This window comes from Nycticebus coucang, chromosome 13 (genome assembly GCF_027406575.1).
Source record: "Nycticebus coucang isolate mNycCou1 chromosome 13, mNycCou1.pri, whole genome shotgun sequence".
NCBI lineage: Eukaryota > Metazoa > Chordata > Mammalia > Primates > Lorisidae > Nycticebus > Nycticebus coucang.
In genome coordinates, this window is record NC_069792.1 from 21246459 (window position 1) to 21273899 (window position 27441).

The following is a 27441-nucleotide window of genomic DNA, read 5'->3' on the forward strand; positions in this document are numbered from 1 at the left end:
GTATTCTCCAAACATCCTTCCAAAAGGAATGTATTATTGTGCATTCCCACCAGCAGCGTAGAAGTGTGCCCTTTTCTCCACATCCACACCAATATCTCTGGTTTGGGATTTTGTGACATGGGCTAATCTTACTGGAGTTAGGTGATATCTCAAAGTAGTTTTGATTTGCATTTCTCTGATGATTAAGGATGATGAGCATTTTTTCATGTGTCTGTAGGCCGCGCACCTGTCTTCTTTAGAGAAGTTTTTCTTCATGTCCTTTGCCCACCCTGAGATGGGATCACTTGTTCTTTTCTTGCTGATACGTTTGAGTTCTGTGTGGATTCTGGTTATTAAACCTTTGTTGAAGGTATAACCTGCAAATATTTTCTCCCATTCTGAGGGCTGTCTGCTTGCTATACTTACTATGTTCTTGGCTATGCAGAAGCTTTTTAGTTTGATCAGGTCCCAGTAGGACCTGTATTTTTGATACTGCTTCAATTGCCTGGGGAGTCCTCCTCATAAAATATTCACCCGGGCCGATACCTTCAAGGGTTTTCCTTGCACTTTCTTCTAGTATTTTTATAGTTTCATGTCTTAAGTTTAAATCTTTTATCCAGTGATAGTCTATCTTAGTTAATGGTGAAAGGTGTGGGTCCAGTTTCAGTCTTCTACAGGTCGCCAGCCAGTTCACCCAGCACCATTTGTTAAATAGGGAATCTTTTCCCCACTGAATGTTTTTAATTGGCTTGTCAAAGATCATAACGATAGGAGGTGGATTCATCTCTTGGTTCTCTATTCTGTTCCAGACATCTATCTTTCTGTTTTTGTACCAGTACCATGCTGTTTTGATCACTATCGATTTATAGTACAGTCTCAGGCCTGGTAGTGTGATTCTTCCTGCTTTGGTTTTGTTTCTGAGTAATGTCTTGGCTATTTGAGTTTTTTTCTGATTCCATATAAAATGAAGTATTGTTTTTTCAAGATCTTTAAAATCTGACAATGGAGCTTTAATAGGAATTGCATTAAAATTATATGTTGCTTTGGGTAGTATGGATATTTTAACAATGTTGATTCTTCCCAGCTATGAGCATGGTTTGTTTTTCCATTTGTTAACATCTTCAGCTATTTCTTTTCTTAAAGTTTCATAGTTCTCTTTATAGAGATCTTTCACGTCTTTTGTTAGATAAACACCCAAATTATTTCATCTTCTTTGGCACTACTGTGAAAGGAATAGAGTTCTTGACTGTTTTTTCGGCTTGGCTATTGTTGGTATATATAAAGGCTACAGATTTATGGGTGTTGATTTTGTAGCCTGAGACATTGCTGTATTCCTTGATCACTTCTAAAAGTTTTGTAGTAGAATCCCTGGTGTTTTCCGGATATGCGATCATATCGTCTGTGAAGAGTGAAAGTTTGATCTCTTCTGACCCTATGTGGATACCCTTGATCGCCTTTTCTTCCCTAATTGCAATGGCTAAAACTTCCATTACAATGTTAAAGAGCAATGGAGACAATGGGCAACCTTGCCTGGTTCCTGATCTAAGTGAAAATGATTTCAATTTAACTCCATTCAATACGATATTGGCTGTGGGTTTACTGTAGATGGCCTCTATGAGTTTAAGAAATGTCCCTTTGGGCGGTGCCTGTGGCTCAAAGGGGTAAGGCGCTGGCCCCATATGCTGGAGGTGGTGGGTTCAAACCCAGCCCTGGCCAAAAAAAAAAAAATCACACACACACACAAAAAAAGAAGAAATGTCCCTTCTATACCCATTTTCTTAAGTGTTCTGATCATGAAGGGATGCTGGATATTATCAAAATCTTTTTCTGCATGAATTGAGAGAATCATATGGTCTTTATTTTTTAATTTGTTTAAGTGCTGAATTACATGTATAGATTTACGTATATTGAACCAGCCTTGAAACCCTGGGATAAAGCCCACTTGGTCATGGTGTATAATTTGTTTGATGTGTTGCTGAATTCTGTTTGTTAAGATCTTATTGAATATTTTTGCATTAATATTTATTAGTGATATTGGGCTATAATTTTTTTTGTTGTTGTTGGGGTCTTTCTCTGGTTTAGAGATCAAGGTGATGTTTGCTTCATAGAATGTGTTGGGTAGTATTCCTTCTTTTTCTATATTTTGGAAGAGGTTTAGTAATATAGGTACTAGTTCTTCTTTAAAGGTTTGGTAGAATCTGACGTGAAGCCATCTGGTCCCGGGCTTTTCTTTTTGGGGAGATTTTGAATGGTTGATGCTATTTTAGAACTTGGTATAGGCCTGTTCAACATTTCCACTTTGTTCTGGCTAAGTGTTGGTAAGCGGCATCCTTCCATGTATTGAACAATTTCCCTAGATTTTTGTATTTCTGAGAGTAAAGTTTCTTGTAATATTCATTAAGGACTCATTTAATTTCTGAGGGGTCTGTTGTTATTTTGTCTTTACTATTTCTGATTGATGAAATTAGAGATTTTACTCTTTTTTTTTTCCTGGTTAGGTTAGCCAAAGGTTTATCTATTTTATTGACCTTTTCGAAAAACCAACTTTTTGATTTATTGATCTGTTGTATAATTCTTTTGTTTACAATTTCATTTAATGCTGCTCTAATTTTGGTCACTTCTTTTCTTCTGCTGGGTTTGGGGTTGGAATATTCTTCCTTCTCCAGTTGCTTGAGATGTCCCATTAAGTTGTTAACTTCCTCTTTCTGTTTTCTTGAGGAAGGCTTGCAGTGCTTTAAATTTCCCTCTTAAGACTGCCTTTGCAGTATCCCAGAGTTTCTGATAATTTGTGCCTTCATTGTTGTTTTGTTCCAGAAATTTGGTAATTTCCTTCTTAATCTTGTCTATGACCCATCTATCCTTGAGCACAAGGTTATTTAGCTTCCATGTTTTTGTATGAGTATGCAGATTCCTGTTGTTATTGATGATGCAATTGTTTCTTGCATCATCTAAGAAGATGCAAGGAATAATTTCTATTTTTTTTACATTTGCTGAGGTTAGACTTGTGACCTAGGATGTGATTGATTTTGAAGTATGTTCCATGGGCTGATGAGAAGAATGTGTATTCAGTTCTGTTGGGATGAAATGTTCTGTAGATGTCTGTTAAATCCAGATGTTGAATGGTTAAGTTTAAATATAAAATTTCTTTGCTTAGCTTCTTTTTGGAGGATCTATCCAGCACTGCTAAAGGGGTGTTAAAATCTCCGACTACTATGGAAGTGGAGGAAATCAAGTTGCTCATGTCTGTTAGAGTTTCTCTTATAAATTGAGGAACATAAATATTAATAATTGAAATCTCATCATATTGAGTATTACCTTTAACAAATATGAAGTGTTCATCCTTATCCTTCCTTATTTTGGTTGGTTTAAAGCCTATTGTATCTGCAAATAGGATTGGAACGTCTACTTTTTTCTTCTTTCCATTTGCCTGGAATATAGATGACCATCCTTTCACCTTGAGTCTATATTTATTTTCTAAGGTAAGATGAGATTCTTGTATGCATCAGATATCTGGCCCGAGTTTTTGTATCCAGTCAGCCAACCTGTGCCTCTTTAGAGGACAGTTTAAACCATTCACATTAAGTGAGAATATTGATAAGTGTTTCGAGAGTCCAGTGGACATTTTTAATCCTTTTGTGACTGTGGAAGTTAGAATTTGATCAAAAGTTTCTGGGTGAGTTTACTTTTACTGTGGAGGATTATGCTGGTCTTTATGGAGGATAGGTCTGAGAACATCCTGGAGAGCTGGTTTAGTTATGGCAAATTTCTTCAACATGTGAATATCGTTGAAGTATTTAATTTCTCCATCATAAATGAAATTCAGTTTAGCTGGATACAGGATCCTGGATTGAAAGTTTTAGGAAGTTAAAAGTTGATGACCATCCTCTTGTAGCTTGAAAGGTTTCAGCAGAGAGATCTGGAGTTATTGTAATATTCTTCCCCTTGTAGGTTATGGTTTTCTTATGTGTGGCTGCTTTCAGAGTTTTTTCCTTCATATTAACTTTAGTGAAATTGATTATGATGTGTCTGGGGGATGTCTTATTCCGGTTGAGTTATGTTGGAGTTCTGAAACTGTCTGCTATCTGAATTTCAGAATCTCTTGGCATGTCTGGAAAGTTCTCTTTCATAATCTCATGAAGAGGAAACTCTGTGCCTTGTGAAGCTACTTCGTTGTTTTCAGGGATCCCTACAAGGCAAATATTGGTTTTCTTCGAATTATTCCAGAGCTCTCTGAGAGAATGATCTGTTTTTGCCCTCCATTTCTCTTCCTCTTTGAAAGTTTGGGAGCGTTCGAAAGCTTTGTCTTCAATGTCAGAAATCCTTTCTTCTACTTGTTCCATTCTGTTACTGAGGGATTCTACTGTATTTCTCAGATCTTTGAGGGCTGCAACTTCTTGTCTCAGTGTGTCAAAATTTTTGGTCATTTGGTCTTTGAATTTGTTGAATTCTTGAGATATCTTTTGGATTGCTGCTTGGACTTTTAATTTGATCTTATTTGCTATCCTGATTCTGAATTCGGTTTCTGACAACTCAGACATTTGTTTATGCATGGGATCTTGTACTGTGTCTGGTTTGTTGTTCTTTGGGGGAGTTGATGTACTGTGATTATTCATATTGCCAGAGGTTATTCCCTTGATTCCGCCTCATGATTCTTTTTCACTGTTGCCTCTGGCCATCCTCAGATTTGGGGAGGTGTCTCTCTGAGATTAGTCCCCGTCGGAATCACTCTACTATTGTTGGATCTTTGTAGGGAGTGACCCTGTGTAGCTCCTCTAGGACTGCCCCAGCCAGGGAGTTCTAGCTGTGGGAGCAGCTCCAGAGTGTGGCACACCCAGATCCAGCAACAGGGTGGGGGATTGTGCACACAGTTCTGTTAGTGCCTGGCACCCAGTGACTTTGGCACAGAGAGCCCAAGGCTCCAACAGTCTCTGGCCAGGAGGAGTGCTGTGCGCATAGGCAGGGAGGGCTTCGGAGGGAGGGCATGGGTCATGTGGCTACCAGAGTCCCTGGCCAGACTGGCGGGCTGGTGCAGAGGCAGAGAGCGTCTGGGAGGGAAGACGCAGATTGTGCGGCTCCTGGAGTTCCTGGCCAGGTCAGGTGGGGCCGGGCCTTGTGTTTGTCAACGGATTCCCTGGCTGGGGTAGGCATGGGGAGGCTCAGCGGGTGCGGGGTGCGGGTTGCTGGTTTGCACAGTTTCTGGTGGAGTCTTCTGGCCAGGGCAGGCATGGATTAGTGGGTCGCGCCGCCTCCGGCAGAGTCCCCTGGCCCCAGCAGGCGTGGGTAACTGGGTTGTGTGGCTGCGTGCAGAGTTCCTGGCAGGGGAGGACTCGGCAGCAGCCCCCAGAGTCTCTTGCTGGGGGAGTGCTTAGTCTGGCAGACAGGGAATGGGGGCACCACTCAAGAACCTCCTCCCTCAGTCTCATGAGGGGTTAGGTTTCTGGTTCATCAGGTAAGGGGCGAAGGGTGTACTGGAAGTTTGGAATGGCAGGGAAGACTTTAGTTCAGTTTTTCTGCCTAGTGAGAGAGTGTTCAGAGTCACAGCAGGGTCCCTCTGAGGAAGTAATCCCCACTTCCCGCAGCACTCACCCCTGGGGTGAGAGAAGAGGTCCACAGTTCACCATTTGTCTGTAGAAAACCCATAGGAGCAGATGAAGGGAAAAAAAAAAGGAGATAAAAGAACAAAAAGACCACAGCTTTCTTTGGGCAGGGGACGGACACTTTTTCTTTCAGTTGAATTTTGTACCTGAAGCTTGGTTTCTTGAAGTCGCAGCTTGCCTCAGCAGAGGTGACCTGCAGTTATCATTTCTCTCTTGGCTGGGCTCCCAGTCTTCAGCTTAATTGGGCTGTTTTTGGACGTTATCTTCCCTTTTGGAGAGGAGCCTCTTTCAGAAACTGCTTGCAGTCGGCCATCTTGCCCCTCCCTGGTGGGGAGTCAATATTCTGCCTACTTAGGGTTAGCTGTAGGGACAAAGAGTCATGGCTCTTTGATGGCATGGAACATGGCCACTTAATTCACTAGGTCCCATAGTCACTGGGCTGGATCCAGAAGTCATTCAAGGGCAAGGCAAAGGTTTTAAACTTTTCTCCTTCATGAGAGAGACCCACTTCCAACTCTCTTTGCAAGTGCTCTAAACTTTCTCTTTGTTTTTCCTAAATAAAATATCTCTGTTACCATTTCTAGGTCACACTGGCATATCCACACGTGTGCACGGAAACTCTGCCATCCTATGCACGCCCGGCCTCAGAGGGCAGCTATGAACTTATTGCTTGCCGAGCAAGCTCTGCCAGGGCACACAGGGAGAGGCCTGAGCAGAGCTGAGGCTGGGTCAGAGTCCAGGCTGGGGTCGTGTTGAACCCAGCTGGCCAGCAGGCTCCTTCCCCTCTATTTTTCTTTATATTAATGCAGTAACAATCTTTGTCTTAGGATACCTTAGGATGTCTATAAAGAATATAAAAGAGGAAAACCTGCTAATATATTTAAAAAAATTGCTGAGCATGGTGGCTTACACCTGTAACCCTAGCACCCTGGGAGGCTGAGGTGGGTGGAATACTTGAGCTCAGGACTTTAATATCAGCCTGAGCAAGAGCAAGACACTGTCTCTACTAAAAAATAGAAAACAAAAACTAGCTTGTTGTGGTGGTACACACCTGTTGTCCCAGATACATGGGAGGCTGAGGTAAGAGGATTGCTTAAGCCCAGGACTTTGAGGTTGCTGCGATGATGCCATGGCACTCTACCCAGGGTGACAGAGTGAGATTCTGTCCCAAAAAGATTTTTAAAAAGTTATTCTTGTTACCTATGGACTGTTTTAGTTAATCTGGCTTTCATATGCTATTGATTTAAGATAGGCTTGGTCTAGTTCAGAAGAAAATATGTCTTATGATCTTTGCTAGGGTTGTAATAGCTGAATTGTTCCTTACCTCTTTCCACTAACGGTATCTCGTGGATTGACCTTTAATTAATTAATTTATTTTTTTGATTGACCTTTTGAGAACCCATTCTCACTTGTCAAGCCCTGTTTTTTGTGATTTGGGTAAAGCAGATGATCCAATCAAGCTATAGCCTAACTCTGCTAGGACATGGCAAAAAAGAGAATTATAGATGTTGACAAGATCTGTATAAGAATTACTTTTGAAAAATTAATTAGAATTGGCTTATTAAAAAACCATGACAATTTTCTACATATTGTCTAAATCCTAAATATTTAGGATTTAGATAAATAAAATAAAACATATAAAAGGGAAATGTTTAGCCTTTCAAATATAATTCAGTGTGTTTTTATAGTTAGATCTTATGTAAGATGGTTCACCTAAGTACCAAACTTACATTTCACATAAGAAATTAATACCACAACACCACAGGAATTTCTTATCTTTGCATAATTCAAATGTGTTTTCTCTAATAAACTATAAGCAAGTTGGGCCCAGGATTGTATCTTATTCACTTTTGCATCTGGAGTCTAGCATGATAACTGGAATGTTGTAATTGCTTAAAATACTCGTATGTTTGTTGTCTGTCTAGATATTTGCTCCTCTCTGAATGTATTTATGGAAAACAACTCAAAGGAAATGATATACATCTCTTTTTTTTTGTTGTTTTGCAGTTTTTGGCTGGGGCCGGGTTTGAACCCACCACCTCCAGCATATGGGGCTAGCGCCCTACTCCTTTGAGCCACAGGCGCTACCCCTAGGCTAGCAATTTTTAATTGAAATTTTCTATTGATACAATTATAGATTTATGTGCAGTTATACCAAAACAGAGGCATCCTTGTACACCTTCTACAGTTTCTCATGTTAGTAACAGTTTGTGAAACTAAGTTGTATAGTATCATAGCCAAGACATTGACATTGGTACCATCCACCAATCTTATTCAGATTTTCACAGATCTGTGTTTGTGTGGATGAAAATGGATTTTAGGTTTACAAATGGTTGAACAAATTCAAAAGAAGGTATTTATTGATGCATGAGTACTATATATGAAATTTACCTTTCAGTGTCCATAAGTAGAGTTTTATTGGAGCATAGCCACATACATTTGTTTATATGTCTGTGGCTACTTTTGCGCTATGATAGTAGAATGGTGTGTTTGGAACAGAGACCCTATACAGTGATCTCATTGTTTCCCACTGCTATTCAGTGAACTATAAATTGCAGTGATGCAGTTATAACTTGATAGCATTTTTGCTTACCATTTATCACTATACGTGACAATTTAATTACTTTTTTATTATCAGTGCATTTCTATAATGCCAAAGCAAGAAAATAAAAGTGAGACTTGAATACTTTTAATATTAAGTGGAGTAAAGATTATTTTGTTAACAAATTAGATGGTAAAACATTGTGTTTATTATACAATCACATTTTAGCTGTACTGAAGGAATGAATCATACATTGACATTATCTGACTATTCATCACAATATTCCAAATACACAGAAAAGCAACTATTAGAAAAATTAGAAAATTCAATATGAAATATTTTTTTACTTCGAACTTTCTATCCAAAAATAAATAATGAGACTGCAGCCAAAGTAAGTTTCCGAGTGGTTCATCTGTTAGCCAAGCAAAGATATACTGATGATTAATTAAATAATATTTGATGGTAGCAGCTGAAGAAATGTGTCCTTTTCATGAATTGAAGATATTAGGAGCAACATCAATAGTCAAAAATCTGGCTCAGCGCCCATAGCATGTGGTTAAGGCACCAGCCACATACACCGAGGCTAGGAGGTTCCAGCCTGGCCTGAGCCTGATAAACAACAATGACAACGCAACCAAAAAACATCTGGGCATTGTGGTGGGCACCTGTAGTCCCAGCTACTCGGAAGGCTGAGGCAAGAGAATCACTTAAGCTCAGGAGTTTGAGGTTGCTGTGAGCTGTGACATCACAGCACTCTACCTAGGGTGACATAGTGAGAGTGTCTCAAAAAAAAAAAAAGTCAAAAATCAAAACAAATGATTTCAAGTGGTTTTCCTTGCCTTTTGATGAATTGAGAGATATTACTGATGTTCCTTAATTGCTGCTATTTCCAAATTGAAGAATTAATACAAAGTTTGAGATGATAAAGTATTAGCCCTATGAATAGTCTGCCTGCCTAGGACAACTACAGGCGAGAGTACCTTCAAATACATTGAGACGACACTATCAGTAGAACCTGAAGAAGTATCTTCTAAAATGTGTTATAATTGATGGTGATGAGAAATGTATGGAGCAGGAAGGGCTTGATGGAACCAAGCTTGAGAAAATGAAAGGTTTTTAGAGGCTTTGTTTATTGAGGAGGCCCTTGGCAGAAAATATTTGAATCAGTCATGTATTGCTGAACTAGTAGTATAATAATGGTGTTCATGCACTATCATGGACTTAACCATCATTAATTCTGTGAACTTTTGTCAGAAACAGAAGCAGAAAGTCCTAACTTGCTCTTCCATGCAGCAGTTCAATGACATTTTAATGTGATTTCTTGAGCTCAGGGCCAAGAATGGATTTCTTTCTTTCTTTTTTTTTTTTTTTTGTAGAGACAGAGTCTCACTTTATGGCCCTCAGTATGGTGCCATGGCGTCACATGGCTCACAGCAACCTCCAGCTCCTGGGCCCAAGAGATTCTCTTGCCTCAGCCTCCCGAGTAGCTGGGACTACAGGCGCCCGCCACAATGCCCGGCTATTATTTGGTTGCAGTTCAGCCGGGGCCGGGTGCCAAGAATGGATTTCAAAGGACTCTTCTTCAATCACTGCTATAAGCACCAAATGACTTTGGAAATTAGCTTTTCATGCCCCTTAACAAAGTTTCTTAATGAATTCAACCTAAAATTATAAGGGAAACAGTACTTACATGAGAAACCTACACTGACACAAAGTCATTTTGATTTTTGGTTTGAATCACAAGTAATGTCAAACAACCATGTACTCTAACTGCCTGTCAAAAGTTAAAACAAAAAAACTTCATTCCTACAGAAATTTGTAGCAGATTTATTTTCCAGTATTTTTTGGAACATGTTGTAAATGCAAAGGAGATTCCATATTTCAAAATTCATTTAACTGTACAACTGAGGAGCTCCCACCTCACTTTCAACTGGAAATAATTATTCTGTGATGTAATGACATGCTAAAAAGAAAATATCAAAAGGACCTAATAGAATTTTATAAATGCCTTCCAAGTGATGAATATACTCAATTAAAATCATATGATTGTGGATTGATATCAGTCAGCATTTGGCAGTACCTAACTATGTGAAAAGACATTTTCAAAGATAAAATCTATAAAATCTCATCACAGATCAGCATTAACAGATGTACATCTGCAATTAATTTTTTAAAATATATTTTTTGTATTGAGATATAATTCACATAACATTCATCATTTTAAAGTGTACTATTTTCATAAGGTTGTACAACCATCACCACTAATTCCAGAATATTTATACCAGACTCAAAAGAAACCCCATACCTGTTAGCAGTCCCTAATTTTCCCCTTTCCCCATGCCCTGGCAACCATTAATCTACCTTATATCTCTGGATTTGTTTATTATAAACATGTAAAAAAATTGGAATCATATAACATGTGGCCTTCTGTGTCTGACTTCTTTCATTTAGCATAATGTTTTCAAAGTTCATCCATGTTATAGGAATGTATCCGTACTTCATTCCTTCTTAGCACTGAATAACATTCCATTGTATGGATGTACCATACACAAAGATCTTTAGCTTTAACTGATGAATGCTTTGTATCTAACAATAGACCAATAGACTATGTGATTTGTAGTGTATGTAGAATAATGGTTAAGAGTACAGGACTTGGAAGCCAGTCTGACTGGGTTCAATATCTGCCTCACCATTCTCTGGATGTGTTAACTCTAGCTCAATTACTTGATTTTTCTATGGCTTGGTTCCCTCATCTGTAAAACAGGAATACATAATTGCACCAACTCTTATAAAGTTGTATAATAATTAAATGAATTAATACATGCAAGGTATGTTTATGAACTGTTTATTATTAGTACTAGTAGCATTTTGTTTTTATTGCTTTTTACTATTATAAAACAACATTTTTCTGACTATAAAAGTGATGGCTGTTTATTTTTGAAAATATTAATAACTCCTAAAAAAGAAAAGAATATCACTTCTAATCCTGTCTCCTGAGCTCCCCTGAGATACTTGCTATTAACATTTACTTTTAGTGCTATGTACCTCCTTCCTGAATATCACTACAGTCACCTTTGGGGGGCACCCATTGGGAAGCAATACACTGGCACCAGTGCCTGGTCCTTACTCTTTGCATCAATTTTGGAACTCCTTTTCTGGAATGGCCATCAGAGCTGTCATTGTACAAGGTTGGGCAATTAAGTTCATGAACTCACCCTAGAAAAAGTGCTACATGCCTCATTGCTGAATATCACCATGATCACCTTCAAAGTACTCCCCTTTGCCATCTGGTGACCATAGTGAGATTCAGCCATGAGACATGTAGCACTTTTTCCTAAGATGAGTTCGTGAACTTAATGGTCAGAACTTACAGATGTATATGTACACACATGTCACATTTTCTTTATTCACTCATCAATTGATGGGTACTTAAGTTGATTACATATCATTGCAATTATGAATTTTGCTGTAGTAAACATTCTAATTCCAATGTCTTTTTTTAATAAAATGACTTCTTTTCCTCTGGGTAGATACTCAGTGGTGGGATTGCTAGATCAAATGATAGGTCTACTTTTAGTTCTTTGAGGAATCTCACTACTATTTTCTTTTCTTTTCTTTTTTTTTTCTGTAGAGACAGAGTCTCACATTACTGCCTTTGGTAGAGTGCCATGATGTCAACAGGACTCACAGCAACCTCTAGCTCTTGGGCTTCCGCGATTCTCCTGCCTCAGCCTCCCGAGCAGCTGGGACTACAGGTGCCTGCCACAACGCCCGGCTATCCCTACTATTTTCTATAGAGGTTGCACTAGTTTACATTCCCACCAATGGGGTGTAAGAATTCCCTTTTCATCACATCTGTGCCACTATCTATTGCTTTTTTGACTTTTTAATGATGGCCATTCTGACAGGGTAAGGTGGTATCTCACTGTGGTTTTAATTTATATTTCCCTGATGATTAGTGATATTGAGCATATTTTCATCTGTTTGTTGGCCATGTGTCTATCTTCTTTTGAAAAATATGTGTTTAGGTCTTTTGTCTACTTTTTGATGGCGTTAATTTGTTTTTTTCCTCTTGATTTGTTTGAGTTCTTTTTAGATTCTAGATATTAGTCTTTTTTCAGATGTGTAGTTTGTGAATATTTTCTCACATTCTGTAGGTTATCTGTTTACTCTGTTGATTCTTTCTTTTGGTGTGTAGAAACTTTTAGGTTTAATTAAGTCTCATTTATTTGTTTTTGTTGTTGCTGTATTTGTTTTCTGAGTCTTAGTCATAAATTCCTTCCCTAAGTCAATGTCCAGAAGAGTTTATCCTACGTTCTTTCCCAGAAGTTTTTTATGATTTCAGGTCTTACATTTAAGTTTTTCAACCATTTTGAATTAATTTTTGCATATAATGAGAAAGAGGGATCCAATTTCATTCTTCTGCATATGGCTACCTAATTTTAGGAAGTCTATAAACTGAATGGGGTATGCTATTAGTGTCTTTCTCTTCTTTCTTCTTCTTGAAATACATGAGATGGCTAAAATACCAACAGATATCTATCACCATAATACCTACGATAATAGTGAAAAAGTTTGAAATATTTGGAGAATTACCAAAATGTGACACGGAGACATGAATTGAGCACATGCTGTTGAGAAAATGGCGCTGACAGCCTTTGTCAACTCAGGGTTACCACGAACTTTCAATATGTGGTGAAAAAACAAAAAAAGGCAATATCTGCAAATCACAATAAAAGCTAGGCTCAATAAAATGAGGTATGCCTGTTTATAACTGCCTCCTTAATATCTTTTCCTGGATGTTTCACAAGCACTTCAAAGTTAAAATACCATAAACAATATTTTGAACTTGAATATTGAATATTCCCATCCCCACCTGCTGATACTTCTTCTTTCACTCTTCTTTTAAGTAAATGGCACTAACATTCAACCCAGAAACCTGAGAATCATCTGCGATTATTTCCTGTTCCACAACCTTTACCCACCTCATTCAGTCCATTGGTATGACTTACCAAGTTTATCTCTAAAATGTATGCTGAATCTATCTACATTTCTTTGTCCACTGCCATTACCTTAGCCAAGTCATCATTTCTTGTATAAATGACAACAATGGTGTCTGTGTGTTTTTTTACCTTTCTTATTTTTTTCTTATCTATTTCCACATACCAGTGAGAGTAAATGGATTTTCAAAAATGTAAATATGTTTAGGTTAGTCCTCTGCCTAAAATAAAGCACTTTATTGTTTTCCCATTATATTTACAAATAAAATCAAAACTTTGTGAGATGGATTACAAAGTCTCCCCTGTTCTGATACTTATCTTTCTTTCTTTTTTTTTTTTTATTGTTAGGGAATCATTGAGGGTACAAAGAACCAGGTTACACTGCTTGCATTTGTTAAGTGAAGTCCCTGTTATAATTGTGTCCTGCTCTCAAGAGGTGTATCACACACCATAAGCCCCCACCCCCTTCCCTCTCTTTGCTCCCCATTTGCTCACCCTCTATCATGTACTAGCATCAATTATCTTCATATCAGAATTGTATACATTGGATTCTTGCTTCTCCATTCTTGTGGTGCTTTACTAGGAAGAATGTGTTTCAACTCCTTCCAGGTTAATACAAAAGATGTAAAATCATCATCTTTTTTAGTGGCTGAATAGTATACATGTACCACAGCTTGTTAATCCATTTCTGGATTGGTGAGCATTTAGGTTATTTCCACAATTTGGCAATTGTAAATTGAGCTGCAATAAACAGTCTAGTGCAAATTTCCTTATGAAAAAATGATTTTTTTCTTCTAAGTAGATGCCCAGTAATGGGATTGTAGGATCAAATGGGAGGTCTAGTTTGAGTTCTTTTAGGATTCTCCAAATTTCCTTCCAAAAAAGTTGAATTAGTTTGAAGTCCCACCAGCAATGTAAAAGTGTTCCTTTCTCTCCACATTCACGCCAGCATCTGCAGCTTTGAGACTGTGATGTGGACCATTCTCACTGGGGTTAGGTGATATCTCAAGGTGGTTTTGATTTGTATTTCTCTGAGAATTAGGGACAATGAGCATTTTTCATATGTTTGTTAGCCATTCATTTTTTTTTTTTTTAGAGAAGGTTCTATTCATCTGACTTGCCCATGTATATAAGGGGTTGTTGGCTCTTTTTTTGTTGCTTAATTTGAGTTCTCTGGAGATTCTAGTTATCAAGCTTTTGTCTGACTCATTATGCAAATATCCTTTCCCATTGCGTAGCTTGTCTATTTGCTTTGGATGTTGTCTCCTTAGGTGTACAGAGCTATTCAGTTTAGTTAAGTCCCATTTGTTTATTTTTTTGTTGTTGTTGCAATTGCCTCTAAAGTCTTCTTCATAAAGTCTTTTCCCAGGCTGATACCTTCAAGTGTTTTCCCCACACTTTCTTTGAGGGTTTTTATTGTTTCATGCTTTAGATTTAGATCTTTATCCATCTTGAATCAATTTTAGTGAGTGGAGAAAGGTGCGGGTCCAGTTTCAGTCTTTTACATGTGGTTATCCAGTTCTCCCAGGACCATTTATTGAATAGGGATTCTTTCCCCCTGTGTATGTTCTTGTTTGGTTTATCAAAGATCAGGTGGCTGTAAGATATTAGTTTCATCTCATGGTTTTGTATTTGTTTCCAGATGTCTATGTCTCTATTTCTGTACCAATACCATGCTGTTTTGATCACTGTGGCCTAATGTATAGCCTAAAGTCTGATAGGCTGATGCCCTGGCTTTGTTTTTATTACTAAGAATTGCCTTAGCTATATGGGTTTTTTTTCTGGTTCCATACAAAATGAAGAATGATTTTTCTAAATATTGAAAATATGATGTTGGTATTTTAATGGGGATTGCATTGAATCTGTATATTGCTTTGGGAAGTATAGACATTTTAACAATGTTGGTTCTTCCCAGCCATGAGCATGGTATGTTCTTCCATTTGTTAATATCTTCTGCTATTTCTTTTCTTAGGGTTTCATAGTTTTCTTTATAGAGGTCCTTCACCTCTTTTGTTAGATATATTCCTAGGTATTTCATTTTCTTTGAAGCTACTGTGAATGGAATTGTGTCTTTGATTAGCTTCTCATCTTAGCTGTTATTGGTGTACACAAAAGCTACTGATTTGTGGACATTGATTTTATATCCTGAAACATTACTGTATTTTTTGATCACTTCCAGGAACCTTGGGGTTGAGTCTTTGGGGTTTGATACTTACCTTTCTAACCTCAGTATCCCATCCTTTGCTTATTGTGCTCCATTCTCCATGGTCTTCTTGTAGGTTTTTAAGCCTTAGTACTTTTGCTCAGGGTAGTTTGTTTGAAGCGTTTTTTTTTTGCAGTTTTTGGAGAGGGCTGGGTTTGACCCTGCCACCTCCGGCATATGGGGCCAGCACCCTAACCTTTTGAGCCAGAGGCGCTGCCCTGTTTGAAGCATTTTTTTCTATAAGTTTCCACAAACCTCTTTTTTGAGCTTCAAGTTTCAGCTTAAATCCTTAGAAAGCCCTTCCCTATTTATCGTATGTAATAGTTATTTTCCATCCAGGCATTCTTATTTCCTGTTTGAATGCCTTATTTATTAATTTTAACTTTTGAAGAACTTCTCTTACCTTTTATTTCTTCACCTATTTATTGAGCATCTCTTGTTTAGACTATAAACTTCATGAGTGCAGATATTGTGACTTTTATTTATAACTAACACTTAAAGTATAACTGTTTACCACCATATAACTAGTGTCTGGCACTATTCATTCTAAGAATGAGTGAATGACTATATTTGAATGTCCTTGGGAATTTGGAGACATCTATGAAATCTGGGGGCAGATGGGCATATGTGTTGATAGTACAGTCCTACGTATTAGACAACATTTACACTGGATTGTGTAAAATGCATTTTTATAGCCCAGTGCTTTTGTTTGTACTAAATTGAAATAAAGAAATGTAACTGGGGGTTAAGTGGTCTTAGAGACTGTGACATTTTGACATACCTCTGCTAAGCATTACTAGAGAATTGGGTTACACACTGGCCTATTTACAGTGTGGTTGCAGTTTGGCAAGACCAAGTCCATGGCCAGCCATCTGGGTTTCAGGTCCTTCTTTAGCTCTGGAATGGTGAGACAAAAGCACTCCTGTCTTTCTAAAGCTGATGAAGAACAGACTTCTTCCCTGGAAAGGGGCCGAATGGTAATGTGCCTCTAAGGACTACACCGAGTAAACCTTCAGAGCAAGGTGCAGTCAAAGCTGGTTAAAATCACACCATTTCATAACACTGCTTACAGGCAAAGACATATACCAGGAAGCTGTGAAGAAAGAGAGCCGGCTGCACAAGGAACAGCAGCTTGGATCTGTTCTTTCACCCGCTTCAGCAGTTTGTTTAGCACTGCATGGAAACAGATTTCCTGGTTTGTCTTTAAACCCCCAGCTTCTCCTTTATTCTAACTTATTGATAAGATGCCTGCAGATGCCTCAGTTTTCCACCTGGAGATTGAAAGTCCTGTTTCTTTATTGCTTTCTTGAAAGAGAATATTTAGTGATATTTTAGCAAAATTTAAAAAAAAAGAGAGAATCATACCTCCTAGAAATTTTCAGTATGTTACTAACATACAAAAAGTTTCCATTCTTTCTTTGATGGATGAAACTGTGTTTTCAGGAAGATGTCAGTATTCAGTCTTTCCTGAGGGGTAATGAAAAGATTGTTGCTCCTGGAATTTAAAGCAGGGTTCAAAGTATGACTCTGTCTCTCTCTCTTTTTTTTTTTTATTGTTGGGGATTCATTGAGGGTACAATAAGCCAGGTTACACTGATTGCAATTGTTATGTAAAGTCCCCCTTGCAATCATGTCTTGACCCCATAAAGTGTGACACACACCAAGGCCCCACCCCCCTCCCTCCTTCCCTCTTTCTGTTCCCCCCCCATAACCTTAATTGTCATTAATTGTCCTCATATCAAAATTGAGTACATAGGATTCATGCTTCTCCATTCTTGTGATGCTTTACTAAGAATAATGTCTTCCACGTCCATCCAGGTTAATACGAAGGATGTAAAGTCTCCATTTTTTTAATGGCTGAATAGTATTCCATGGTATACGTATACCACAGCTTGTTAATACATTCCTGGGTTGGTGGGCATTTAGGCTGTTTCCACATTTTGGCGATTGTAAATTGAGCTGCAATAAACAGTCTAGTACAAGTGTCCTTATGATAAAAGAATTTTTTTCCTTCCGGGTAGATGCCCAGTAATGGGATTGCAGGATCAAATGCGAGGTCTAGCTTAAGTGCTTTGAGGTTTCTCCATACTTCCTTCCAGAAAGGTTGTACTAGTTTGCAGTCCCACCAGCAGTGTAAAAGTGTTGCCTTCTCTCCACATCCACGCCAGCATCTGCAGTTTTGAGATTTTGTGATGTGGGCCATTCTCACTGGGGTTAGATGATATCTCAGGGTTGTTTTGATTTGCATTTCTCTAATATTTAGAGATGATGAACATTTCTTCATGTGTTTGTTAGCCATTCATCTGTCATCTTTAGAGAAAGTTCTATTCATGTCTCTTGCCCATTGATATATGGGATTGTTGGCTTTTTTCATGTGGATTAATTTGAGTTCTCTATAGATCCTGGTTATCAAGCTTTTGTCTGATTGAAAATATGCAAATATCCTTTCCCATTGTGTAGGTTGTCTCTTTGCTTTGGTTATTGTCTCCTTAGCTATACAGAAGCTTTTCAGTTTAATGAAGTCCCATTTGTTTATTTTTGTTGTTGTTGCAATTGCCATGGCAGTCTTCTTCATGAAGTCTTTCCCTAGGCCAATATCTTCCAGTGTTTTTCCTATGCTTTCTTGGAGGATTTTTATTGTTTCATGCCTTAAATTTAAGTCCTTTATCCATCTTGAATCAATTTTTGTGAGTGGGGAAAGGTGTGAGTCCAGTTTCAGTCTTTTACATGTAGACATCCAGTTCTCCCAATACCATTTATTGAATAGGGAGTCTTTCCCCCAAGGTATGTTCTTGTTTGGTTTATCGAAGATTAGGTGGTTGTAAGATGTTAGTTTCATTTCTTGGTTTTCAATTCGATTCCAAGTGTCTATGTCTCTGTTTTTGTGCCAGTACCATGCTGTCTTGACCACTATGGCTTTGTAGTACAGACTAAAATCTGGTATGCTGATGCCCCCAGCTTTATTTTTATTACTAAGAACTGCCTTAGCTATATGGGGTTTTTTCCGGTTTCATACGTAACGCAGAATCATTTTTTCCAAATCTTGAAAGTACGATGTTGGTATTTTGATAGGAATAGCATTGAATAGGTAGATTGCTTAGGGAAGTATAGACATTTTAACAATGTTGATTCTTCCCATCCACGAGTATGGTATGTTCTTCCATTTGTTAATATCCTCTGCTATTTCCTTTCTGAGGATTTCATAGTTTTCTTTATAAGAGGTCCTTCACCTCCTTTGTTAGGTATATTCCTAGGTATTTCATTTTCTTTGAAACTATGGTGAAGGGAAGTTGTGTCCTTAATTAGCTTCTCATCTTGACTGTTATTGGTGTATACAAAGGCTACTGACTTGTGGACATTGATTTTATATCCTGAAACATTACTGTATTTTTTGATGACTTCTAGGAGTCTTGTGGTTGAGTCTTTGGGGTTCTCTAAGTATAAGATCATGTTGTCAGCAAAGAGGGAGAGTTTGACCTCCTCTGCTCCCATTTGGATTCCCTTTATTTCCTTGTCTTGCCTAATTGTATTGGCTAGAACTTCCAGCACTATGTTGAATAGTAAAGGTGACAGAGGACAACCTTGTCTGGTTCCAGTTCTAAGAGGAAAAGCTTTCAGTTTTACTCCATTCAGTAAAATATTGGCTGTGGGTTTGTCATAGATAGCTTCAATCAGTTTTAGAAATGTGCCACCTATGCCTATACTCTTCAGTGTTCTAATTAGAAAAGGATGCTGGATTTTATCAAATGCTGTTTCTGCATCTATTGAGAGGATCATGTGATATTTATTTTTGCCTCTGTTAATATAGTGGATAACGTCTATGGACTTGCGTATGTTAAACCAGCCTTGCATCCCTGGGATGAAGCCTACTTCATCATGATGAATGACTTTTTTGATGATAAGCTGTAATCTATTGGCTAGGATTTTGTTGAGAATTTTTGCATCTATATTCATTAGTGAGATTGGTCTGAAATTCTCCTTTTTGTTTGGGTCTTTTCCTTGTTTTGGTATCAAGGTGATGTTTGCTTCATAGAATGTGTTGGGGAAGATTCCTTCTTCCTCAGTTTTTTGGAATAATTTCTGCAGTACAGGAATAAGCTCTTCCTTGAAGGTTTGATAGAATTCTGGAGTGAAGCCATCTGGACCAGGGCATTTTTTGGTTGGAAGATTTTTTATTGTTTCTTTGATCTCAGTGCTTGAAATTGGTCTGTTCAGGAGCTCTATTTCTTCCTGGCTGAGTCTAGGGAGAGGGTGTGATTCCAAATATTTATCCATTTCCTTCATATTGTCAAATTTCTGGGCATAGAGTTTCTGGTAGTATTCAGAGATGATCTCTTGTATCTCTGTGGGATCAGTTGTTATTTCCCCTTTATCATTTCTGATTGAGATTACTAGAGATTTTACTTTTCTATTCCTCATTAGTTTCGCCAATGGTTTATCTATTTTATTTATTTTTTCAAAAAACCAACTCCTTGTTTCATTAATTTTCTGAATGATTCTTTTGTTTTCAATTTCATTGATCTCTGATTTGATTTTGGATATTTCTTTTCTTCTACTGAGTTTAGGCTTAGATTGTTCTTCTTTTTCCAATTCCATAAGATCTCTTGTGAGATTGTTGATGCACACTCTGTTTTTCGAATGTAGGCATCTAAAGTGATGAATTTTCCTCTCAAAACTGCTTTTGCAGTATCCCACAGGTTTTGGTAGCTTGTGTCTTCATTGTTGTTATGCTCAAGGAAGTTAATGATTTCCTGTTTTATTTCTTCCTTCACCCATCTGTTATTCAACAGAAGATTGTTTAGTTTCCATGCCTTTGGGTGGGGTCGAGCATTTTTGTTAGAGTTCAGTTCCACCTTTAGTGCCTTATGGTCTGAGAAGATACAAGGTAAAATTTCAATTCTTTTGATTCTGTTGATATTTGTTTTGTGTCCCAGGATATGATCAATTTTGGAGAATGTTCCATGGGGTGGTGAGAAGAATATATATTCTTTATCTTTGGGGTGGAGTGTTCTATATGCGTCTATCAAGCACAGTTGTTCTAGGGTCTCATTTAAATCTCTTATATCTCTGTTTAATTTCTGTTTAGAGGATCTGTCCAGCTCTGTAAGAGGAGTGTTAAAGTCCCCTGTTATTATGGTATTATCAGATATCATATTGCTCAGACTGCGTAAGGTCTGTTTCAAGAATCTGGGAGCATTTAAATTGGGTGCATAAATATTTAGAATTGAAATGTCTTCTTGTTGTATTTTTCCCTTGACCAATATAAAGTGACCATCTTTGTCTTTTTTGACTTTAGTTGCTTTAAATCCACATGTATCTGAAAATAAGATTGCAACTCCTCTTTTCTTCTGAATTCCATTTGCCTGAAAAATTGTCTTCCAACCCTTGACTCAGAGTTTTAATTTGCCTTTTGAAGCCAGGTGTATTTCTTGCAGACAGCAAATGGATGGCTTGTGTTTTTTAATCCAGTCAGCCAATCTATGTCTCTTCAGTGGGGAATTCAAGCCATTAACATTTATTGAGATAATTGATAAGTGTGGTATGTTGCGTGACCCGAGATGCGAACGAGCAGCAGCTTTGCTGTAGGTGTAAACTCACTCCTGTAATTATTAAGTCAAGAAAGAGACTATACACCGTGGGATGGCATATAGCAACGTTCTTTATTCCAAGTTTAAGTTTTATACTCTTCCAGTCACGTACACACCTAATCCATTATCTATTATCTGAATTTTAACTTGAAAGGAAATATTTATCGTATCAATGTAACCACTTGTGTAGTAAATCCCTTCCTCTAAACAGTGACTAGTTTTCCGAGCAGGGCACAAAGATGAAAACAGCTATAGGAGAACAGAGTTAATAGAAGAATATCTTCAAGCATTCACTCAGTTTACTCAGTATGAAGTAACGACTGTGACCTTCCTTCAGGGCAGAGCACCTATAGACCTCTGACTATATGTTGTTAACATATGTCAACCCTCTGGCCGGTATCTCTGAGGAAGGGTGACATGCCCTTGGATCTCAGGCTTCACGGGGTGTACTGCTTCAGAGAAAAGGCCTAAGGAATTTTACAATTCCAAAAAAGCCTAACTCTGTGAGTAACTCGGGGGGGGGGGGTTACTTAAGCCTCTTAAGCCTCTGGGGGGGTTACTTAAACCTCTTAAGCCTCTGGAAGAAAAGCATGTCATTTTAAACTCACACTGAATTTACTTTGTGTGCTTGATGTAGGATAAGTTTATTTCTAAATATTATCCTACAGTGGTAGTATTCTATTCGTCTTATTTTGTGAGAGTCCATTGCTTAGTTTTATTTTTTGCATCAGTATGGAGGTTAGGTTCTGTCCTTTAATTTCTGAGTTCTTACTTTGCTGCTGATCCATTGTGGTGGTCAGTGTGCAGAACAGGTTGAAGTATTTCCTGTAGAGCTGGTCTTGTTGTGGCGAATTTCCTCAACTGTAAATGATTTGATTTCTCCATCAATTTTTAAGCTTAGCTTAGCAGGGTACAGAATTCTGGGCTGGAAATTGTTCTGTTTAAGTAGATTAAAGGTAGATGACCATTTTCTTCTTGCTTGGAAAGTTTCATTAGAGAAGTCTGCGGTCACTCTGATGGATTTGCCTCTGTAGGTCAACTGGTGCTTACTCCTAGCAGCTTGCGAATCTTTTCTTTTGTCTTGACTTTGGACAGGTTCATCACAATTTGTCTTGGAGAAGCTCGGTTAGAGTTGAGGCGACCTGGGGTACGATATCCCTCTGAAAGCAGTGTGTCAGAATCTTTGGTGATGTTTGGGAAATTTTCTTTTATAATATTCTCTAGTATGGCTTCCATTCCTCTGGGGCATTCTTCTTCCCCTTCTGGGATTCCTATAACTCGTATGTTGGAACGCTTCATAAAGTCCCATAATTCTGACAGTGAACGTTCTGCTTTCTCTCTCTTCTTTTCTGCCTCTTTTACTATCTGAGTTATCTCAAGAACTTTGTCTTCTACCTCTGAAATTCTTTCTTCTGCATGGTCTAACCTGTTGCTGATACTTTCCATTGCATCTTTAAGTTCCCTAATTGACTGTTTCAGTTCCTTCAGCTCTGCTATATCCTTTTTATATTCTTCATATCGTTCATCTCTTATTTGATTCTGTTTTTGGATTTCCTTTTGGTTATTTTCCACTTTATTAGCAGTTTCCTTCATTGTTTCCATCATTTCTTTCATTGTTTTCAACATGTGTATTCTAAATTCCCTTTCTGTCATTCCTAACATTTCTTTATAGATGGAATCATCTGCAGTAGCTACCTCCTGGTCCCTTGGTGGGGTTGTTCTGGACTGGTTCTTCATGTTGCCTGGAGTTTTCTGCTGATTCTTCCTCTTGAGTGATTTCTTTTATCTGTTTCCTTGCCCTAATTTTCCTTTCACTTCCTCTTGCTCTTTAAGTTCTCGTGCCTGTGGACTAAGGGTTGCAGGACCAGAAGTGTGAGAAGGATGAAGAGCAAAAAAGGGATGAAAGAAAGGAGGAGCAAGTGATAAGAAAAAAAGAAAAGAAAAATAGAGAAAGGAGAGGGGGTGGGTAAAACGAATATTGACAAAAAGAAGAGAGGCACAGAAAGAGGGAGACAGAGCAATATAGGTGTACAGTAGGGTACTTTGACACAACCTTAAAAAAAACACCACCTCCTGGGGGGGGTGTGGTTCCCTTGAGGTCAGCAGCTCTTTGGGTGGTTCCCTTGAGGTCAGCAGCTCTTTGCTAACCTGATCAGACACAGTACCCCACCTCCACCAAGTAGAGAGGAAAGACAAAAATGCTATAAATCAAACCAAAACAAGCAAACAGAAAACTTTATGGGATAAAATTGGGTGAAAAACCAAATAATAGTGGTAGAAACACTAGCAAAAATGAAGTTCTAGTTATTGAAAAAGGCAGCAATGGGAAATTATAATTAAACTAGAAAAATTGAGAAAGAAAAAGGATCTGTATGGAAAAGGTTGAAATTAAAAAACAAAACAACACCAACAACATCAAAATAAACAAAAGAAACAACCAAACCCAAAAAAAAAAACAACCCAAAAAACAAAAAACAAAAAAAAACACAACCAAAAAGAAAGCAGTATGTATATGTTATTGAATATTGTCTGGGCAACACGTGGTCTTCTGGGGTATGAGATGTTAATAACAGTTCTGATACGACTGGAGGCTGCTGATTTCTCAAACCCCAGCCGGTAGACACCCTAAATCTCTCTTCAGCCCACTTAAAAGGCACTTTGAACTTGTAAACTTGCTGAGCAGAAGCTTTCCCAGGAAAGTGCTTGTCGCTGGAATCACTGGTGAAGTGGCTATCCACTTACCCAGTGTGCCAAAACTGGTCTCACTATGCCCCTGAGGGTTAGGGCTGCAAGGCGGCTCAGACCCCACCCTTAGGCTACTTGGTCACTGGGTTACCAGCTCCCACCTGATTCTAGCTCTGCGACCCTGAGGGTGGAGCTTGCCGGGGCAGATCGCTCACAATGGCTCCCTGTGACCCACAGCCAAACACTATTAGCTCCGTCTAGCTCAGCGGCTCAGACTGCGGGCCCCAGACAGTGGCCAAAGTTCTCTGCACTCCTGCTCAGGCTCTCCCCAAGGCAGTTCAACTGAGTGCCAAGTCCAAAGACACCAAAACAATTCATAAGGCCTTTCTGGTTTGCAGTCTCGCTGCTACTGACTTACAGTTGTGGGCGGGTTTAGACGGATTGAACACACGTGACCACTTGCCATTTTTCCACTGTTTTAGTCCTCCTCTTGGGGTCCAGAAGTCTCTCGCTGACTCCCTGTATCCTCACAGGGGTGATGATAGGCAGATCCCACCAGCCAGAGATGCCTGGAGTCCTATCTCCCCAGACTCACGGTGCCCAGATGCAAGGAAGCTGTTACTCGGCCGCCATCTTGCTCTGCCTCCTCGACTCTGTCTCTTAACAAATTGAGAACTCTAGGCGAGTAACTTAACATCTCCTAGCCTCAGTTTACTTGTGTAAAATAACAGCTGTTCTGTTTCTCTTATAAGGTTCTCTTAAGAATTAAAATAATGGATGTGAAGGTATTTTGCATCCTGTTAAGCTCTTTGCAAATATAAAGGGCTAGTGCTCTTGCCAAAGCTTTTCTCTCCCTTTCTATAAAAAAGTTAACATTTTACAACCATTAGTTTATCTTTTTTATAGGGCTATACTTGTTTGCAGACAGGAAAGGTGTCAGGCTCTATGTAGAGAAGAAACTCTAGAGTCTAGAAGTCTGCCAGCCTTCAAAAAGAAGAAGCCTGGCTTATCTACAACCCTTTTCTTTATCCTATCTCTTCTAGCAAGGATCCTTTGGAAGTACACACTTCTGATAGGATTGATGGGGTTCAGAACGTCTTACTCCAAAATGCCATACTGGCATTTGAGAAAACAGCAGAAGCAGGAGGGTCACTCTCTGACCTTCTCTCATGTTTTTCCCCTGAAATAGGTCATAAGTCCCTCATTCAAGACACCCCCCCCATACTCAGAGAAAATTAACACCCTTGCCTCTGAAGAAACAAATACACAGAGAAAAATCTGAACAAATAGGTCTGCTCAGTTCCCTTCAGTTTATTAACATTAACTCATACCTTTTTGTCTAATCATACTTCCCAATGCCTGCACACTCTTCATTAAACCTAAACATAAAAATACAGAAGTTTACTTGTTTCCTTGAGTGTTTATTTCTCTAGGCTCCTGGGTTGTGTAAGTTACATTAAATAAATTTGGTTGCTTTTCTCTTGTTAATTTTTTTGTATACAGACCTCAGCCACAAAAATCTTTTCTCTCCTATAGTATATATTTGCAAGAATATTACATAGTATGTATTTACTAACAGAGACTTACATACTTACATACATATTACATAGTATGTATGTACTAACAGAGACTATAGGTACATTAATTCAGTAATCTTAACCCATTATTTTGTTATAAAAGAAAATAGAAGCAACTTTAACAAACATATCAACCTGATTAAAAATCAATTTAATTTATTGTATTGTGTAACTTTTTTTTAAATCCAAGCAACAATATTTTCATTGAAAATAATATTTTTTTCCCTGTCTAAATTTCATCAGGACATTTTTAGTGGTTAATTACAGAACTTGTCCACCTGTTACAATTGTCATGGAAGAAGATCTTGTCAAAATTATTTTAGATAGTTTGGGAAGAATAGGAATATTTGTGGTTATGAGTAATATAAACAGAAGATGAAGGACTTTTTTCTTTGTATCTGAATATGTAATTTTCCCCAAACTATTGCTCTACTTATATTTAATTCAAAATATAGAAATATAATTCACTGATTATATTTTTATTATTTATTTATTTATTTTTTGAGACAGAGTCTCACTATGTTTGCCCTTGGTAGAGTGCTGAGGTATCACAGCTCACAGTAACCTCAAACTCTTGAGCTTAAGTGTTTCTCTTGCCTCAGCCTCCCAAGTAGCTGGGACTACAGGTGCCCACCACAATGCCCGGCTATTTTTTTTGCAGTTGTCGTTGGTGTTTAGCTGCCTGGGCTGGGTTCGAACTGGCCAGTCTCAGTGTATGTGGTCGGCGCCATAACCACTGTGCTACAGGTGCCGAGCTTCACTGATTATATTTTTATAATAATAAAATAATTATAAATGATATAATTAATATTAGGAAAGGAAAAGAGGAATAGGTTCAAATTTTGGCAGCAGGGATACAGATTACATAATCCCTTTAATTTAGTGACTTCCCAAGGCAATAAAATGAGCACTTGTGTACCCAGTGAAAGTTGGTTCCAAGCAGCAAGTTTAACTGTAGCAGCAAGCATGGTTTATTTCCATCCATCCCTGCCCCTCAGCTCCAGATTTAAAACTTTGCCTACTCTGAAAATGCAAACAGATCAAACTAAAAGGGCCAAGTTCCTGAAAAACTCTTTGCTAGGAAAATTCATGGATAAAGAATATTAGATAAACAGAGGTACTTAAGTTTTAGGGGCCTATAAAAGTTCTTATAAATAATCTTAAAACTGTGAAAATAAAACAATGAATGCGGAACATGAAATAAAGAGAACAGTCAGTTACCATTTTATCCACTTAATCTAATATCCATTTACAATTAATTTCCATCTATCATAGTTTGCTTCTTAAAAATTTTTAGGATCTCTGTTTGCTAGAGTTTCACTGAGATAAAAAAAATATTTAGTTGAGCATAACATACATACGAAGGGACTATTTTTTTTTTTTTTGGCTGGGGCTGGGTGCTCCTCTGGCATATGGGGCCAGTGCTCTACTCCTTTGAGCCACAGGTGCCACCTGGGACTATTTTTTTTTTTTTTTTATCTGGTGCCCTGTCTTAATACCTTTTTGGTCCAGATTTGTTGACTGTGTTCCAGGTTCCACAGCAGTCCTACAAATACACTATAACTTAGATAGCTGACATTGATCTAGCTTTGGGTACATATTTGGCATAATTAAATAGATATTTCCTAGATTATGTCTTCAACTGAAGATTTTATAGTTACGGCTCTGATCACTGCAATTTGCATAAAAACGTCTTGAGCTCTTAAGTGTAACTTAACTTCCTTTCTCCTTACTGAAGTAGAAATGCGAGTCCAAGGCCCATGGTTACTTTTCCTCAGCTTTCTTTATCTGTGGAGAGGGACAAATGCAAAAATTTCTATTGTTGCTCTTCTATACACTCTATCTTTCCTATTCCCAACCACCCATTCTTTCTTATTTTACTTATGTCTGACATACAATTTATGTACTCAGGAATTCACATTCTCATGGCTCCTAAAATGTATGGAGGAGACCAGAATTTCTGGGAAGAGAAAACTGTTGTTGGAAAAGTATTCCTTGTACTCAGGTAAAGGTAATATACATTTAGCATTTTTGTTTTCATATTTCAATAAGGTGAGTTCATAAAATTGTTCCCTGAGAGAAATTTTTGATGGAGATCAGTTGGGGATGGGAGTCGGAGAATACAGAGAAACAAGAGGATCTGCATCATTGATCAGGTGGACGGGATATACAAAGGAGTTGAGGGTAATACTGAAGGAAGGGCACTAGAAACAATTGAGGTTAAACTTTTTACATTTCACTATTTTGCCTAAAGTATACTAGAAGTAAAG